The sequence below is a fragment of the Protopterus annectens genome, chromosome 2.part0, assembly GCF_019279795.1.
Source record: "Protopterus annectens isolate FY-2018-M chromosome 2.part0, PAN1.0, whole genome shotgun sequence".
Lineage (NCBI taxonomy): Eukaryota > Metazoa > Chordata > Ceratodontiformes > Protopteridae > Protopterus > Protopterus annectens.
In genome coordinates this window covers 206861164-206879867 of record NC_056728.1, presented here as the reverse complement: position 1 = coordinate 206879867, position 18704 = coordinate 206861164, and positions in this window count along the sequence as shown.

The following is an 18704-nucleotide window of genomic DNA, read 5'->3' as shown; positions in this document are numbered from 1 at the left end:
GAGTCAGAGCTTGACGTGGCAGAGTTGAAGATGTTAAAATTTGCACTGGGGTGTGATGAGGATGGACAGGATTAGGAATAAGTATATTAGAGGGTCAGCCCAGGTTGGAAGGTTTGGAGACAAAGCCAGAGAGGCAAGATTACGTTGGCTTGGACATGTGCTGAGGAGGGATGCAGAGTATATTGGGAAAAAGATGCTAATGATGAAGCTGCCAGGTAACAGGAAAAGAGGAAGGCCTAAGATAAGGTTTATGGATGTGGTGAGAGAGGACATGCAGGTGGTTGGTGTGACAGAGCAAGATGCAGAGGACAGGAAGAAATGGAAACAGTTGATCTGCTGTGGCGACCCCTAACGGGAGAAGCCGAAAGAAGAAGAAGAAAAAGAATATAATTTTTTCTCTAGCTAGCTGGGGTAAAACCAGTGATATTACAAGTTGACAAATTACTTTTGTACTTATTACAGTGTATCCTGTACAGTATGTATTTACACAGACTGTTTGCTATTTATGCATTTCAATCTAGTAGGTACCCTGGACCCATTTTTTTCTCTACACATGTTCATTACTAGATATTAATTTCATTTGTACTGATTTCTTCTGCATTTGTACATACAAAGACTATAAAGTATATTTAGTCTAACCTTACAAATTTAATAATATTAAAATCTTGGAAAATTCATGTATCTCTTTAAAGTATTTAGTGGAATTGCCGCCAGAGGCATACGTCCTGTTATTTTAAACTACATACTCAGCAATTAGAAACATTCGTGCTTTTTTATACCAACATTGTTTTGCCAAAAACATATTAGAAATAGTGACCAATCTTTTTCAGTTTTTTACATATCTTTACTTTCACTTGTATAGCTGTAATAAAGCAATTTTAAATCATCTTTTGTTTTTTAAACCATCTCTTGTATAGCTTTACAGTTTAAAATATCTTATACTGTCAGGTTTAATCCAGTTTACTAGTATTTCTAATACACTAATACCTGTTTTTCCCTCCCCCTAAAAGACTATTGTCAATAAGGAATGAAATATTATTTCTTCCTGTAGCTCTATTTCAGACCCTTGTGCAATACTGCTCACATAGTCAGTGTAAAACTGAGAAAGTACCTCTCCCCCTGCAGTATACTACAGTATTGTTTATTTGCTTTAGAATGTACACCAGCCCAATACTTTGGCCACAAATTTGCTCCACTAGGCTACCAAACTATAGACCCCTGTCTGATCTGATAATTTTTATAAAGCTTTTGCTGTTTATTACCACTAGAAGGTATTTACACCCTCCTGCACAATTGATTTGAACTGTATGTATACTATAGCCCATCTGCTGGTTGTACTTGATGCAATTGAGTTTTTTTCTTTTAACATTTACTTTCAAACAGATTATCCGCGACATCTATGCACAATTGTGATATTTTATTACAATTCCCAAATAGTGTTGCCTGTAAACATTTTAACAATTATGTTTTAATAAATGTTTTAGAAAAACTCAATCTACTTGTTTAGCAATCAGTCTTGTTGTTTATCTTATTTTTCCAACATTTCCTGTAACTATTCATCTAGTCTAGGAAGGTCTGAGCTCACATTTTATACTCTATAAACTATAATTAATTATTTTGACATTTTTCCTTTAATTTGATTGTGATTTGCATATCTATGCATTTATACTACATAAAAAGACATTATTTTACAATTAGCTTACATGGATTTCAGTATTTTTTATTTTTATTTATCTGTTTAACTGTCCTGCCACAAACTTTACAAAAACTGTTTGACTAATACCATCTGTGATTTTCTTTTTAAAATTCAGAACTTTAACTGTTTGGTGTTACTATACAATTATAAAAAAATTGTAAAAAACAAAATAGATATTAGCTTAACTAACATATGTTTATTTATATTTACATTATTTATATTTGCTGTTGTCTGCCTTTTGCTTTTGTGCATTGTAAAGAAATGTACTCTAGATGAAAAGAACATACATGCTGTATATCTTTATACAAGCATGTCAGTCTTATGACCTTAAATCTCCACTCTTATTATCTATTTTCATATAATTTTATGCACTAGAACTGTTTTGTGTAACTATTTTTATTTAATTTTTATACACTAAAACTGTTGTGTACCTTTTGTCTATGCTATGAGAATAGCAGTTATATGGTCTATTTTACTGTACTACTGATAAATGTCTTGCTTTAACTGAATGAAAGTAAAACATTTAAGAATGATTTGTTCCTACCATCCTACCATGTATGCTTAACCATTTTCAAAACACAAACATATTATAAAATATATTTCTTTTGTACAGATTAGCTGTGTATGCAGGAAGTTTCCAGTCTTTGTCAGTTCAGCTAATTTGTTTCCTTTATCCTGCAACTGCTGTTGAATTTCCTGTAATGTTGTATGGTATTTCTGACATTCTTTAGTAAGCTGTTCTGCTGAATTTGAAACTCCTATGCACTTTTGAAAAGATGTATGTATAACTTTTCTAAGCTTCCTGAACTCATTGTGTCTCTCTTTTAGAAGTTTATTACATTCTTTTGTAACAAAATGTACTAGAGGTTCTATCAGTAACTGATTTGACTGTTGTTGCAATTCTGAAATAAACCTTTTATATCTGGTGACAGAGCATAACTATCTAACATTTGACATTATGTCAACATATTTGTGGCATGCACTGTATTTTTATGACATTGTACACACAATAAACATTTTTTATACCACACATGATTTTGTTTCAGATACCAGTCAAATATTGTAATCCATTTGCATAATGCCTTACTATCAACTTGTAATCCATTTGCATAATGCCTTACTATTAACTTGCCCTAATAAGGTTTTACATTTGCTAATATGCAGTATATACATTTCATTCTGTTATTATTACATCTATTGCATTCATACTGTATGTAACACAGAATAATTTTCTTACCAGTCAACAAAGAGACAGATGGCCAAGCTGCTTTACCGTAGATGGTTGAAAAGTTTCTGTAGTCACTTGTGAAGTTGGTACAGCAAAACTGGCAGTTTCAGTCTTACAACTTTGTCTTGTACCTTTTCCTGGAGAATTTATGGAACTGCTCATCTTCCTGCAAAGCAGTCTCACCGGATTTAGACGTCTATTAAACTGTATTGCTGCAAACTGTAGAAAACTGTAGAAATCTGAAGTACTTCACATAAACATTAGTTACTGTGCTTTTACAGGAGTGACCTTATACTAGGGATTACCCATTCACTCCCCCTGTTTTTGGATACAGTCAAACGGTCATCATCACGTCAGGGTCACCATTGAAAAATTTATATGGTGCTGCTTACTGTGATAGATTTGAAGTCTTCTTAAGATACACAGTCTTGCTGGCTGTTTACTGCTGAATCAGAAACACAGAACTTTGCATGACTTCATCTGTAGTCTGTTTAAAGCACCAAGCCTTTCAAACTGCACACTGATAAAGAAATATATTTTGCAGCTATAAGCACAGTTACAAATAACTTATTTTATAATAAACCACACGTAGTCTGTCAGATTTGTAGCATATATTTACAAAGTTTTCCTTCATTACAGATATGAATTATGACTTCTACAAAATACCTCTCTCTGTCCTTCTTTCACATAACTGAATTACTACACTTGCTATATAGAGAGCTAGTCACACACACATAGATGTTATTCCCTTTTGGTATGTTTTTCTGGCCTTCTGTGGGAAGTCACACAATGTCTGTTTTTAGACTTTTCTATTGCCCTTTTGTGATTTAAGCACTTTTGCTGATGTGAGGATGCCATTCTGAAAGAAAACATCTGTATAAGCTGTTCCTAAAGAAAAAACATCACATATTGCTGAATTTATAAAAAAGGATGTCTGTTAATAGATATTTGTTCTGCAAACATGAGAAAATCATGTAATGCTTGTTTTCCAATATTGCTTTGTTTTGATGCTGTGAAGAGAAGCCTGTCTGTTATACATATAGTATGAATGCACATTTTAAACTCTATACATACATTCAAGCAAACTTTTTCTTTCAGCATATTTACAACAGAATTAATTTCAGCCTAATATTCATATCTAGCATACCACTTCATATTATGCAGAAAGTGCATGGTAACACAAGACCTTTGATTCTAACAATTTTCTAAATTTATAAGAACAATATTTAACATTTGTCCCTATTTTTGGTGCTTTGTCTCTCTATTACTTTCGGCTTTGTCCAGATTTTTTTCTGCTAAGAGGTTGACACTATGATTGGGTGAAGTGTTGCATTTGGTTACAGTGAACTTCTTTGGCATACATGGAAAAATATTCAAAGTATCTTTGGGAAAAAATTTTCATTTGGCATCAGTGAAATGCTTGTGTAGGCATCACTGGGGAAGTGTTTCACCTGGTCTCGGTAAAGTGCTTGTGCAGACATGGCCAAATTGCTGAAAGGATTGTATGTCATTTGGTGTCAGTAAAACTTCTTGTGCATATGCAGAAAATACTGAAGGGATCATTGGAGGAAACGTTCCATTTGATGTCATTGATGTTCTTGTGCATACATGGGCATACTTCCCATGGGATAATTAGGGAAATGTTGCATTTCCTACATACATGGGATCATTAGGGAAATGTTGCATTTCCTACATACTTCCCATGGGATAGTTAGGGAAATGTTGCATTTCCTACATACTTCCCATGGGATACTTAGGGAAATGCTGCATTTCCTACATACTTCCCATGGGATAATTAGGGAAATGTTGCATTTCCTATCAGTGTAGTGCTTACGTATGCATGCACAAACTACTGAAAGGATCATTGAATGAAACTATTTATTTGGTGTGGGTAAAAATTCTTTTTCAGACATGGAAAAAATACTAAAGGGATCATTGAGGGAAAGCTTTCATTTGGTCAGTGAAGTGCTAGTGCAGACATGAATAACTGCTGTAGTGTTCTTTGGGGAAATGTTTCATTTTGATGTCAGGGAAGAGCTCGGGTATACATGCAGAACCCATATGTTGTCAATTAAGTGTTTGTGAATAGATGGACAAACTACTGGAGCAGTTGGTAGGAGAAATATGTCATTTGGTGTCAGTAAAAGTGCTTGTACATGGATCAATGGGGGAAGTGTTCTATTTGATGACAGTTAACTGCTTATGCAGACATGGAAAAAGTACTCAAGGAATTGTGGGGGAACTGTTATCTGGTGTCAGTGAAGTACTTGTCCAGGCAAGGGCAAACTGCTGAATAGATCATTGCAGGAAATATTTCATTTGACATCAGTGAAGTGCTTGTGGATGGATCACTGGAAGAAATGTTTCATCTGGTGTCGGTGAAGTGGTTATGCAGACATGCACAAAGTACTGTAGGGACCATTCGGGAAAATATTTAATTTGGTGTTAGTGAAATGCTTCTTCAGACATGGACGTACCACTGAAATGACCGCTTGGGAAAATATTTTATTTGGACAAACTACTCGAGGGATCACTGGGTGGGAATGTACTATCTAGTGTCAGAGAAGTGCTTGGGCATACATGGATATATATATATATATATATATATATATATATATATATATATATATATATATATATATATATGTGGGTCTACTTTTTCTTATTGAAAGCTCATCCTTTCAAAAAGAAAAAGTATGGGCCTTAAAAGAAGGTGCACTTTCGTAACTACCAGTTCAACGAACAGGTAATATTTAAAAGAAAAAACACTACTGAGTCCTCCATACCCCAGATAATTTATATGTACTAAGTCTGAGATCACACCACAGTGGGGAAACAGGCACATTCCCTTATCCACACTGTAGCGTGATGCGTTGCTCCAGTGTTTTTTTTTTTTTTAAAGAAAATGTAGACCCATATATACATATATATATATATATATATATATATATATATATATATATATGTGTAGATAAATAGATATATAAGAGAAGATAAATAGATATATAAGAGAGAGATTTATTTATTTATTTTATTTATTTTACATTTGTTTACCGGGATAGTCTGACTGGATATAAGTCCATTTTCAGCAGAGGCCTGGGGAGAAAAGCTCCAGAAAGTACAGTTACATAAAGACAGAGTAGAGAAAGTTGTAAGTACAAGTAATAATACACAAGTCAGTAAGATACAAGCATACATTAGAGTAAATGCATTCATAAATATGGTACAAAGCTCCAAACAAGAGGTTTGTCTAAACTTACATATTAGGCATATGTTCTATAATAGATCAAGCACAATTAGCAAGAGAAAACCACAAATTCAGATAATTAGCTAATCAGTATTGAAACAGGGACATAGCCAATGTTTTTGGAGGTGGAGTTTGAGGATTTTTTTGAACTGGGTGAGGGAGGGTTGGTGGGTGAGTATGGAAGTTAGCGAGTTCCAGATTTTACCTACTGAGTTGGCAAATAGAGAGTCCCCTGCCACATTATTGCTCTTGGACGTTTGTACCAGCAGTTTGTCGGCAGAGTGTAGGGACCTTAGGTTGCTATATGGCTTAATGATATCGTTTAAGGCAGGGGTGTATTCAGGATGTTTTAGAACCTTATGGGCTATAATGAGTTGATTATATTGGACCAGATTAGGCCATTCTAGCCATCCTAGTTGAGATAGGTTCAGACAATGGTGGGTCCTATAGGGTGTTCCTGTAGCAAACCTGGCCACTTGGTGATAGCATCTAGCAAGTTTGGACAGAGAGGCATTGTTTAGGTTAGTGTAAAGAGGGGAAACATAAAGTAGGGTGGAAAGTAAGTGGGATCGGGCAATGGTAGTTCTTGCTAATGGGGTGAGAAAGGATTTGATCCTATAGAGGGAGCCCAATTTTTTTGTTAACAGATTTGATAGTTTGATTAACATGGTAGTCATATTTTAGTGTATTATCTACTGTGAACCCAAGAAGTTTTGTGTGCGAATCTGGGGAGATAGTTATGCTGTTGTTGGATGTTAGAGTAAAATATGGTGAGGTGGTTTTACTATTAGGGGAGAATATTAGGAGTTTGGTTTTTTGAGGGTTTAAGAGAAGCTGACAATCCGAAAACCATTTTTCTACCTCAGAGAAAGTATTCTGAGTTAGTGTGATAAGTACAGCTAAGGTGGAAGCTGTGCAGATTATAGCGGAGTCATCTGCATATTGACTACAAGTGGCCTTTGTGGTGGTAGTGGGTAGGTCGTTGATGAAGATAGAGAAGAGGAGGGGACCTAGTATGGACCCTTGTGGGACTCCCAGAGTAATAGGTAGTTGTGTGGATAGGGTATTTTGCCATGATACTGCTTGTTTTCTCTCAGTCAGATATGACTGAAACCATTTGATGGGGTCATTGTTAAGTGACAAGCGTTTCAGGGCTAGGATGAGTAGCTGATGACTGACCATGTCAAAGGCCTTTGAAAGATCTAGGAAGAGAGCAGAGGATAGTTTGTTATTGTTTCTCTTTGTATTGATAGTGTTTGCGAAGGATAGGAGGACAGAAGTAGTGCTATGGTGAGATCTAAAGCCATGCTGGGAGTTGGCCAGGAGTTAGTTTTGGGTAAGGTAGTGGGATAATTGTTTTTGGATGCATTTCTCGAGTATTTTGGCCAGTGGTTATAGAATGGCTATTGGCCTGTAGTTAGAGAGGTCTACTGAGTTCCCTCCTTTATGAAGAGGTATGACATGAGAGACCTTCCAGAGAGAGGGGCGATAGGTTTCAGATAGAGAGCGGTTTATGATTATTGAAATGGGGTATGCAATGGGCTCTGCACTTTTCTGTAGGTATTCTGCTGGAAGGAGATCTGCTGCTAAGGTAGTGGGCTTTAGTTTAGTGAGTAGAGATTTGATGGTTGAAGTGGATACCGGCTGAAAGTTAAAGGGTAGTTGGGTAGTAGTAGAGGAGGAATACTGAGGGGGGTTGCTGGGGGGTAGTTGGCTAGCTAGTGACTGGATAGTCTTGGTAAAGAAGTTATTGAAGCTGTTAGCAGTTTCCACTGGAGTTTTTAGATAGGATACTGATGGGGTGGGGGTGGTAGTTTGGCCTGGGTGGAGCAGTTTGTTAATGCCTGCCCAGAATTTTTGGGACTTCTTCTGATGTTTGTCCTGGAGGTGTTGGCAATAGTTTTTTTTTGTCCAACAGTATGGCTTTCTTGGCATCATTCCTTAACTGTTTAAATTTAATATGGTCGAGCGGGTCTTTGGTGGTACGCCAATTATCCCATGCTTTATTCCTTATCAAGATTTTAGTTCTGGTGGCCCTTGAGAGCCAGGAGGCTGTCTTAGCTTTGACTCGGAGGGTGCGATTAGGAGCATGGGAGTCTAGGACAGCTAGGAATCTGGAGTTAAAATATGCTACAGCATCATCTAGTGGAAGTTTTTTTAGGATGGCCCAATTACATGCTTTGAGTTCATTCTGGAAGGCGGTAAGGTTAAAATTTTTGTGGGACCTAATACTTTTATAGAGGATTTGGTGGTTATTATTTACTTTTTGTTTGATGATGAAGGTGGGTAGGTGGTCGCTTAGGTCATCTGGGAGGGTGCCTACATTATATTGGTCTTGGTGGTTGTTGACAAGTATCCAGTCTAGGATGCTGCTCTTGTTGTAAGTCTTGTTTAACCTAGTGGGTGATGAGATGAGTTGGGTATAACCGTAAAGATTCATATGGGTGGTAGGAGATTCAGTGGAACAGTTGTTCCAGTCTATGTTAACATCTCCTAATACCATAGTTTCATGGGGATAGTTAGATGACTGCCATTGTAGAAAGTCTTCTAAGGTACTAGTGTTGTCACCTGGTGGGATGTATATGCAGGCAATGTACAGGGATTTAATTGAGTTAAGCTGAAATTTGCAGAGAAGCACTTCAGCATTGTTGAATTGGGGGGGCTGTTGTGGAGCAATGATGATATCTAGCGAGTTTTTAAACAAGATAGCTACATCTCCTCCTTTCTTAGTGGCACGGTCTAGACGAAGTATATTATACCCTGGTGGAATGATCTCACTGTCTTTAGTACTTGGTTTCAACCAGGTTTCAGAGAGACACAGTACCTCAGGTGAGTAAAGCCAAGAGGGCATGTAGGTTACGGACCTTGTTGATAATACTCCTGATATTTAGGTCACATATCAGGAGAACGTTTTTAGATCTAGTCTTTGGACAGAAGTTGTTGGTAGTGTTGGATGGAGGGTTTGTGGGAGAGGTGGGTCCTGGATTAGGGTGAATGTCACCATCCGTCATTAGACCGAGTTGGACAGTTATAGAGATTTTCAAGGCTTTATTAAGTATTTTGTAATAGTATCTGGTTTTGGGGGAGATAGACCATGATCTATTTAGTTGGGACGTGATATTGGTGAAAGGGACAGGTTTGTGGTAATTTAAGGGTGGAGCCTTTGTGTTTAGGGTAAGAGCCGAGATGGTTTAATTTCGAGGGTGGTGGAAGCCAAGATGTGGTTGACATTCGTAGATATTGAGGAGGTAGAGGGCAATCAGTGGTGCTGAAAGAGATATGTTGGATCTGATTCTGAAAGTTAGCATTGGGATTGGTTCAAGAGTGTGAGTTGGGGATCCAGAGGAGGGGTTAGGGAGAGGGGAGGAGATTAGATTTGAGGGTTGACAGTGATAGGTCAGGGATGAGAGAGAGATATGTTTATAAATCTAGCAATAGTAGCGGCGGGTGAGATTTGGGGGCAGGGTGGGGAGCAAAGCGAGCCCGAGCATAGCAAGGGTGAGCGAGGCGGGGCTTATTCCAACCACGAGGTACCACTGGTTGAGTATATTACCTTAGGTAGGTATGCAGAGGTAGCCAAATTTCTGTAATACTATTCTTTTAGGTAATATATTTGCTATCTAGTTTCTTTAACTTTAGCCCATTTTAATACCCTGTAATGTTTGCCGCTCTTACACAGTTTAATAGGTTTAGTAGGAGCGGGCGTAGAATTAGGATCAGTCTAATAGGGTATCGCACAGTGCTATAGACCCAGTTAGGCTCACAGAACACTGAGATAAGTGTATGTGTGTGTGTGTGTGTGTGTGTGTGTGTGTGTGTGTGTGTGTGTGTGTGTATGTATGTGCTTGTGTGTGTGATGGGGTGCATGTATGCGTGTGTACATAAATATAGATATAGATATACAGTGTGTGCTTCAATAATGTGCATGTATCTATATCAATATAGATACATTTATGCATGTGAATAGTGTGTGTGTATGTGTGTGTGTGCGTGTGTGTGTGTGCGTGTGTGTATGTGTATATATATGTGTTTGCCTGCATTTGTCTCTATGTGTATTTGAGGGTATTTCTGTGTGTGTGTGTGTATATATACACACACACACACGCACACACGCACACATGCACACGAGCACACATGCACACACACACACACACACACACACACACACACACACACACACACACACACACACACACACACACACACACACACACCTCATTTTTCCCCATTTACAACACAAAGTCATTGTGACCCTTCAACACTGACAATCATCTAGAATCAAGGTTCACAGCAATGAGTGGCCTGCCCAGCTGAGGTTGTTCTTCCTTACCGCACACATACACACCTATGGCCAATTAAGAATATCCAGTCCACTTAATGTATGTATTTGGAGAGCAAGTGGAAGCCGAAGCACCTGGAGAAAACCTATCCAAACACAGGGACGACATTCAGACTCTACATAGAAAGAACCACAGCTGAAAATTGAACCAGGGGACTTCTAACAGTGATGAGATAATGCTATCCGCTGTGGCAGTTTGTGTGTGTGTGTGTGTGTGTGTGTGTGTGTGTGTGTGTGTGTGTGTGTGTGTGTATACACCTATATATCTGTCAAAGTAAATAGGCAACTAAAAGGACTACTTAGGTCTGACAAAGCCAACTTTGAGGTTAAGATAGCCTCCCAGGGGAAAGATAACCATAACGCCTTCTACGGCTATGTCAGAAACCTCAAGGGCAGCACAAATCAGTGTGCTGAACTGATGGTTAATGGTGCCACTTTCACAGACTATGAGAATATAGCAAACCTTTTAATGGATAAATTCAGTTTCAACTTTACCCCCCCCCATCCACAACAATCCCACCAAAGATACCCTCAGACATAACCCCTCCAACTATAACTAGGGTGGATGTACTGACTACACTCACTAAAGCCAAGAAGCCTCAAAAGGCACCAATGACATCTCAGGATGCCTCCTGGATAGTCTAAAATATGACTTATTAGAACCCGGGTTCCTATTAGATGTTTGAAGATGCATGCTTTTGAATGCGTCTTGGTCAAACTTGAAAAGACGAAAAGGCAAAATGACGAAGTGTCATATAAGTGAATTCTTTCCCTGGGAAAGAAATCGCTTTGCCGTGTCCATTACTTTTTCATTTTTGTCACTGTAGTGCGATCTCAGAGTTGGTATATTTAAGTAGGAGGGGTGTGGGGGCACAGGCCCCCACATGGGGGGGGGTGTTGGAGGTGAAGTCCCCATTTTATGTTATGTTTTAAGTGTTTTTTTTTTGGAACAGCGATTTTTTTTCTCTTGAAAAAAATCGCTGTTCTAAGTGTTCGAGTTTGTAAGCTTTTGTTTACATGGTGTCGATAAATCATCGTTCACTTTTCTAAGCGTTTAATGGTTTAATATAGACCCCAGAACCCTTGGAGTCATTATTTATCTGTAGTTGTAAAACATGCTTTGTGCCACATGAATGGAGGACTGCAATGGTCAAGCCTTTTGATAAGGGAGAACCTTCAAGAAATCCTGAAACTACATACCCATTAATCTGAGTAGTCTTATTTGAAAAGAATTATCACAGACATTATCAACAAGAACATAGGATAGCTCCAGACACTAGATCCTTCCCAGTTTGGCTTTGTCAAAGGAAGACACGCTTACTGAATCTGGTGTATGTCTTTGTAAAGTTACTAATGCAACAAAGGAGGGGAAAATATGCATACTGTCTACCTAGAGCTGTTTAAAGCATTTGATACAATACCCCACTTAAGCATTGGCAACAGACCTGTGGAACTAGGTATAAACTCCTTTATAACATGCTGGATAGCTAGCGGGCTCACTGATTGGAACCCAGAGGTTAGAATCAGTGAGGCTACCTCCACAAAAAGAATGATTACCAGTGGACAGTGGAGTCCCCCAGGGGTCAGTGCTGGCCCACTCCTCTGTAGCATCAACTTCTCAGATATAGTGAGCAAAATCACATGTGGCTACAAATATCTAACTCTTTGCTGCAAAAGCTTAAATCTATACATATAGACTATTTTGTTTAACCATTATGGTGATGAGAAAAAAAAATTAATGTCATTGTACTTTCACAAGGCTATTTCAAGATGCTAACTTTAAGGGAACATGGGTGCAATTATTGGCTAGGCTTATAAGGGCCTCTGGGCCAATAGCCTAGTATCATCCTATGAACCTATGGACCTATTTATTCTACTCACTCATATAGTCTTCTTCATTTTGATGTTATACAGTACTAATTCATGAAATATTGTGATGCTTTTGATATTAGAAAAGTTCTATTATCTAAATGGTCTCACCTCAATTTTACTTCATTAGGTTACTTAATGTTTTGAAGAGATAGCAGAATGAACATATGAATATTTATTTTATTTTACATTTGTTAACCAGGGATGTCTAACTGTTAGAAAAATATGTATTAATGTATATGTTTAGTGCTTATAGCTAAAAGGGTTAACACATTTCATTCTATTTTATGTACAGCTTAGTTTTGTATGAAACTACAAGATGCTTTCTGAAACTGCAAGATGCTCTCTGACCTAGTATTTGCTAGCAAAGCAAAATTCATGTTTATGCCTTTTGGAAATTTACTGAGAAGCAGGTGATTATCTGCTAGGTCAGGAAAATAATGAATAGAACAATACTGTTTTCTATAATGTTATTGAACTTGAACAATCAGCTCTGTTCGTGTTATGAGAACATGCACAGCTGCAGAAAAGATAGATACAGTTGAACAAAGACTGCTTGAAGAAATGAACTATAATCTCTGCTTGCTTTGTGCTCGAATTAGCCATAGTACCTTGAATGGTAACATCATATAGTGAGAAGTTGTATCTAACCGGTGGTCTTCAAGGCCATGTTGTTTTTCTTAGGAAGTTTTTTTTATATAAACTTGATATGCCAGCAGAAAATCATGGACAAACAGCTGCTATGAAATAATATTGTAAGAACTTGTGATTTATTACGTCAGCTTAGTAGGCAATGTCTTGTAAGAAATGTATAAAAATGGCTTCACTTCCTGATTCTAGTTAGACAAACTCTGTATTAGCACGTTTTTGACTCCTTGCTGCAAGATTAAAGTGCCTTAACCTGAACCTGCCGTGTGTTGATCTTTTTGAAGTTGTTTTTCCTTTGACAGATCTAACTAAGCCGAAAAGGCCCTTTTTCAGAAGAGGCCTGTGGAGAAAAGCTCCACACAGAAAAATAATTACAGATACATTTAGATATTTAGACATGATCAGTATACACACAAATTACAGCAGACATGTTTTTACAGTGGTATGCAGCACATCAACAGTTACAGTGGAGAGAAGAAACAGGAAAATATTAATTTAAATATAAAGGTAATTAATAGATTTGTGGTGTACAGCTGAAATTTGAAACATAGCTAGAATACCTACATAGTACATAGGTACAGTACATACATTGTACGTTAGCCAGTGTTTGTGAGTAAGATTGAAAACTATTATCAAGTACTCTAGATTTAGTATGTGTACCTTATCCACTTTCACTAGCCTGGGGAGCAGTCATGGCACTGCCAACTTTGCTTGAGATGTTGCCTAATGAGTTTTTTAAAGGAGGCTTTGGACGATGTGTTTTGTATGCTAGTGGGGAGAAAATTCCATTTTGTAGCCACTAAATTACTATATAGTGTGTCTCCAAAGCTATTATAGCTGTTGGTGACTTCTAGTAGTAGTTTGCTTGATGATCTAAGAGGCCTTTTGGCTGACTGATGTTGTACTAGGTTTTTGAGGGCAGGACACTTATTGGGGAGGTAATAGAGTGACAGAGGCAGAGCTGATTGTAGGTTAGTAGCTTGGGCAGTTCAAGCCAGTGGAGCTGTCTCAAAGCAGTACAGTGCTAACTTCTATATGAGTAATTTGCAGCAAAGTGGGCAATTCTGTTATAGCAGGCTTCCATTTGGCTTAGTTCAGTTTTGGTGAGATTAGTCAGAATGGGAGATGCATAAAGTAGGGTGGATAGAAGTTGGGAGCGAGCAATGGCTGATCTTGTGTTGTTGGTAAGAAATGGTTTGACACGGTAGAGTGATCCCAGTTTGGCATGTACTTTTTTAATAGTTAAGTTGAGATGACTACCAAATTTTAAGTGGGAGTCTATGGTTATTCACAATAGCTTAGCCTGTGCCACTAGAGCGACTGGAGTAGCATTTGTAGAGTAGATAGTGAATTGACTGTGATCAGTGTTTTTGTTAGAACTGGTTATAATCATAAGCTGAGTTATCTTTGGGTTGAGGAGAAGTTGGGCTTTGGTAAGGTAGGTTTCAATGTAAGATAATGCTAGTTGAGTTGTTTGCAGGAGGATGGGAATATTTTGTGCAGTACAGATTAAGGTAGTATCGTCTGCATACTGAATAATAGAAGCATGCCTGTGGAGGTAAAAAGGTTATTTGTGAAGACTGAACAGTAGTGGTCCTAAGATAGAACCCTGTGGGACTCCTATAGTTATGGGCAGCTGAGGAGAGAGAGAATGTTCCTATTTCACAGCCTGGTACCTGTCAGTTAAGTAGCTTTGGAACTAGGTGAGAGTGGAATTTGATAGGTGATACTGGTTTAGTTTGTTTAGCAGGATTTCATGTGAGACTGTGTCAAATGCTTTGGACATATCCAAAAAAAGAGTTGACATCTGCAGGGCTTTGTTTTTGAGACTTTTTTGTGTCTGTGAAGCAGAGAAGGGCTGTAGTGGTACTATGGGCAGGTTTGAAACCATGTTGAGTAGGTGACACAATGTTGTCTAGGAGATATTTTAGCACTTGGGTATGGATGCATTTTTCTAGGATTTTGGCCAGGAGGAAGAGTATAGCAATGGATCTATGGCTATTAAGCTCAGTGGAGGTCTCGCCTTTATTTATGGGTGTAACATAGGATATTTTCCAGAGTTTGGGCACATAGTTTTCAACAACTGATCTGTTTATGAGAGTGGAGACTGGGATAACAATAGTATCTGCTGTGAGTTTCAAGAAATAGCTGGGGAGTAGGTCGGCTGCTGTTGACGAGGTTTTTAGTTTGGAGAGCATGCTTTTGATTGAGGTGGCGGAAACTGTTTTGAGGGTAAAGATATTAGTGTTATTTGTGTTAGGGGGAGAGTGAGGTTGGAACTATGCTGTGATACTAAGGATAGAATTGAGTTTACAAAGTGAGAGTTGAATTGTGTTTCGATGGGAACTTTAGTGTCAGGGGTGGTTGTTTGGAGGTAGCCTTTTGGGTGGGTTTTAGTAGCTGGTTTACGTTTTTCCAAAATTTTTGGGGGTTGTGTTATTTAGTTTGTAATGCCATGTAGTAGGATTTTTTGTCCAGCTTAATGCATTTTTTGCACTGTTGCTCAGTTCTTGGTACTTAGGCTTTGTGTTTCATTGATTTTTTGATAGTAAAGCCAGGCAGTGTCTCTGGACGAGGATTCATTTGGTTTCTTTACTGAGACAGGCATTTGTAGAGGTTCTAACCTTGATTTTGCACAATGGAGTGACAGTGTCTAGGTGTTGTAGAAATGTTTTGTTGAAATATGCTACAGCATGGTCAAGTGGGAGGGTTTTTAGGGGGGGGGGTCCAGTCACAGTTATAGAGTATAGTATTGAGGACCTTAGGAAAGAATTATTTTGTGTTTTTAGTGGATTTATAGTTAGTGGCTTTGCCTAGGCCTTTTCTACTATGTATAAGGTATATTATGTTGTGGTCACTTAAAGTATCTGGGAGACTGCATGTGTGTGTGAGGGTACAATGTGGGGTAGCTAGTTAGGACCCAGTCAAGGATGGATTCCCTTTTAGATTTTTTTTATCACATCTAGTTGGAATTTGGACTAGCTGTTGGTGGGCATGGAGATGTATTAGATTACCTGGTGGTTCTGATATACAGGTGAACCAATCTAGGTGGAAATCCCCCAGAATAAAGGTTTCTTGTGAGTATATGGAAGAACACCAGGATAAGAAGTCTTCACGGCTAGCAGGTGTATTATCAGGTGGAATATAGATCACAATCGTGGTTATGATCTTTTTAGGGTGAAGTTGAAGTTGTGAGATAAGTATGTCCCAATTATTAGTGGAGGGGTAGAAGTTTGGTATTTGATGTAAAGTTAAGTTGGAATTGTACAGTAAGGCAGTTCCACCCACTTTATGAAGTGGTCTGTCTTGTCTAATAATATTGTAGCTGGTAGGGAGAACTTCTGAGTTAATGTTTTTATTTAGCCAGGTTTCTGTTAATTCAACTATGTCTGGGGAGTAGTGTGCTGTTGTGGCCTGGAGTTCAGGTATTTTATTTCTGATACTTCTAATAATAATATTTAGCATTAGAGATTGAGAGATGGTTGGTTTTGCTGCTGTTGTTGATTTGCCCAGGGATGATGATAGTGGGGTATTAAGTTCTGACAATTGCGTTGGAGCAGTTTGTGTTGGACAGGATGGATTTGGGCCAGGGTTGGTGTGGATGTCCCCACTTATGGTGAGGCTGGTGTTGAAATGGTGATACAGATGTTGGAGTTTGGTGATGAGTGTGAGAAAGTATTATGTTTTTTTTTGGAGTAGGAATGAGAGCATATGTATTTAGCTTTGAATTGGTCAGTTATGTAGTTCTTGAACAATTGTGGGCAGATATTATTATAATGTGTGGTGTCTGTGTATGAGAGTGCATAATATAGTGTTGTGCTAGTAGGTTTAGGGATATTGCTAGAGTGATAACTTGCGGAGTTATAAAGTGTGATAGTCATGGTTATAAAGTTTAAGTTGGTTCTAGGTGGAGGTATGGATAGGAATTATAGGGTTGTACTGTACATGGATGGGTAAGTAGTGTGGCATGATGTAATAATGCCTGAAGGGAATGTGAGTGGTTGGGAGTATTGTGTGGTGGAGCAAGTGGGTGTGGTGTAATGTGATCTGACTTGAGGAGCTGTGATTGGTGGAGGTGATGTGAGGTTGAGCTGCGGGTGTGGTTGAGATTACTATAAAAGTAGAGGGGGCAGGTGGAAATTGGGGACAGGGCAGGGGTATAGGATATAACTAAACATTTACATAAGTGCTTATGTAAGATAATCATGCAGATGATTTCTGAACTTTCTGAAATTACTCTCTTTAGTATTAACTGCATTGGCTACATTAGTTTATGTGTAGCCATCATAATTAGTTGAGTCATTATTGACTTATTTAGTTGTCTTTTTGATGGTGTTATATCATAATTAGTTTAGCTGTCATAGATTTTATATTGTATTTTTTAATTGATCATTCTAGAAATGTTTGTCTTGCTTTGATTCTGCGTCTAACTTTCACTTTGGAAGCATAATTAAGTCTGCTTTTGGCAAGGGAACTATAACTGTTTCTAACCTTGTATGTCTCACATGACATTAATATGATGTACAATGATGTATTTCTCTGTTTCTATGTGACCTTGTATGATTTACAACAAAAGAGTGTTTCAGAAGACTTTTTTATTCAAATGACATGGTTAACCATGTTTATTTTGTGCACAGCTTGAGAAAATCACATGCATTCTGAATACGTATGTAGGGTTACTTATATAAATATATTCTACATTATTGTGCTCATATTTAGAAGCATTTGCAAAAAGTATAGTTCTTTTGCTGTAATGTGACACAAAGATAATATGTTATTCTGAACCTTCTAGGGCACATGCAATATAATACGTTTTTCCATTGTAGATGATACAATTATGTGTGTAAAAACATGGCTGCAGAAATCAAAATGAGTGGGCACAGTTTTTCTTATAAATATTGTTAAAAAGTGTTTTACATATTCAAAAAGATAAAGATATGTGTTATACTGAACAAAATTACTTAAAATTGTATTAGTTCATACACATCTGAAACTGCCTGTAATGAAATCCTTCCCAAGGAGTCAAAGTAACAGAAGGCAGCAGATTTGTGCAAAGGCTTTAACTGTTAATGTTATTAAATTTTATGATATTCAGGAACACAGAGGGCACACAGATCTAAAACGAAGATTGCTAGATACTTTAAAGAAGCATGTAAATGCAATTATGTATAAGCATGGCAGATTGCGCCTCAGTAGTCTGTATGTTACTGAGAAGAGGTGCTTGGCTTTGAGACCATTATGATAGTTTATATGATTTAGGTCCTTTATTTTTTTGGTGAGAAACCATTGCGGACATTTGAGTTGTGCCAGGTGTTTGACAGGTACATACCGAAAGGTACATTATACTTAATGCTTGGCCTACTAAGTGCAGATTACTATGGAATAATCGGATCCATGTAACTGGATGCCATTCCCTAATAAGCCATGAATGAAGAAGAACTTTCTCACAAGGGTGATAACATGATGATACAAGGACAGCTCATTGTCTAAATGGCTTCCTAGGTCTCTAACTACTTGATCAGTTTCTGAAGTTGTTGTCAGTGTCATAGTTGTAAAGGAATGTCATGTTTCCCAAAGGATACTATTATGCATTTTTTGGCATTCAGTTTTAAACCATGGTTTTAACAATAACCATTTCTTTGGGAAAAGCACTCCTGAAGGATCTCCATGCCTTCTG